The following is a 2055-nucleotide window of genomic DNA, read 5'->3' as shown; positions in this document are numbered from 1 at the left end:
TGAAAAAGTGAAGTTTTGGTCGTGCAGATTCCTTAACTAACCAGGTACAGGAGCACCGCTTTTGGAACAAAAGCGCCGTTCCTGGTGAAAGAAGAGCATCGCTCTTGAATTTAAAAGCGTCGCACTTGGTGAATGAAAAGCGCCGCTTTTGAAAACAAAAGCGCCGTTCTTGGCTACTGTCCATTTGTGGTTCCAAAAAACAGGTTAAATCGCCGCTTTTAGAACAGGAGTACCGCTCTTGATGAGAAAAAGCGCAGCTTCTGTAACAAAAGTATCGCTTTTGTACCTGAATGTAGTTTTTTCAATTTAAAGTCCATTTTGACCCATTCACAAACTAATTTTGGTGTTTTCCAGTTTTCCCCATATGCATGAAATGCAAAAACATAAAAATGCAACTAAGAAAGGAATATCATACAATTCTAAATGCAATGCAACTAAAAGAAACTATGTACACAATTGCGGAAAGTTTTTAACGAGTCTATCACCCGACTCCCATCCCCTTGAGAATTCAACTAATACCGGGGTGGTAAACTTCCCCTCCCTTTGATCTAAGGGAAACATTTTCATTACCGTCACCACTTAACATTGACATTAACCAATCATTCGTTACTTTGGTTTCATTGATTAATCTTTAAGTTTGACTTTTTCACGTTTTGACAAGTTTGGAATTAGGCGTTTTCTCAAATGTTCGTCCTTTTTGGATGAAGCTCAATGCACCCGCCCAAAAAATTTTCTCATGGACTTGTCAACAACGTCATTTTGATCTTTGGGTTTACTTTGAGTTCTCTTGGTCAATCCCCCGCCACCTTGTGTTGGTAAACCAACTTGCTTTGTGCTTGTAATGCATTGCATACTAGAAACAACTTGTGGTGTGGTCAATGGTATTGATGGTGCTCTAACACGTTTGGTTCGTATGCTCATGCATTTTCCTTTGTCCCTAAGAGTCAATTTTCCGGTTCTAAAGTCAAAGAAAGAATCCGCGGTTGCCAAAAATGGCCTTCCCAAAACAACGGGCACCACCGGATCTTCCTTTATATCGACAATGACAAAATCAATTGGAAATTCCATGTCCCCCACCTTAACAATTAAGTCTTCGGCAATCCCCACACTAGAGCTAATTGATTGATTAATTAATTTTACTCCCATTGTAGTGGGAGAAAGGTCACCTAAGTCTAACCTTTTGTAAACGGAGTAGGGCATGAAGTTGATACTTGCCCCCGAGTCGGCTAAAGATGTAAGCATCTCCGACCCGTTCACATTACATAGGATAAAGAAAGGTTCGGGATCACCCATTTTTGGTGGTAGGTTACATTTCTTTAAAATCCCATCACACTCCTTTTTCAAGAAAGCGGTGGATGCTTGCTCAACATCTCCCTTTTTGGCAATAAGTGTCTTCAAAAATTTCCCATAGTTGGGCATATTCTCAAGCACCTCCGCCAAAGGGAGTTTAATATAAATGTTTTCATTGTCGGTTAAAGTTGACTTACAATCCACATCCTTTGGATGTGTAGGTGGTAATGGTTGAGGATGTGAGACATGTGTTTCATTTTTCTCTTCGGTTGATGTAGTAAGAACATCGACCTCGTTCTTTTGCTCCTTTGCATTCAATAAAGTTTCGACCTTTTTCTCTTTCTCAACCTTTCCCAATTTAATTCGCTCAAAATCACCCTTTAGTTCATTGCATGTCGACTCAATAGTCTCCATGGACATTACACTTTTAACTTGATAGGGAATGAACATTGCATCGTCCGAATCCTCCGAAAACTTGAAAACCCCATAATCTATCGTATCGATTTACAATGCTTCATCGAAATCAAACTTGTCCCCTTCAACGTCGAACGTGAAAACTTGAGGATATTCGGGTTGATCCTCTTTGGTTGAATCTATCGAGTTCACTTGAGCATAAGTATTGTTGGGATTTGATGAACTCGCTTGATTGTGATTTAATTGGTAGTGTTGCTCTAGACAGGAATAACTCGCGTGTTATTGTGTTTTTGGTTTTGTTGGTTGTGTTGGGAGTGTTGGTTGTTTCGGTTGTTGTTGTTGATGTAGTTG

Source organism: Rutidosis leptorrhynchoides, chromosome 4 (assembly GCF_046630445.1).
Source record: "Rutidosis leptorrhynchoides isolate AG116_Rl617_1_P2 chromosome 4, CSIRO_AGI_Rlap_v1, whole genome shotgun sequence".
In the NCBI taxonomy this organism is placed as follows: domain Eukaryota; kingdom Viridiplantae; phylum Streptophyta; class Magnoliopsida; order Asterales; family Asteraceae; genus Rutidosis; species Rutidosis leptorrhynchoides.
The sequence above is the reverse complement of the archived record's forward strand: the minus strand, read 5'-3'. Positions refer to the sequence as shown.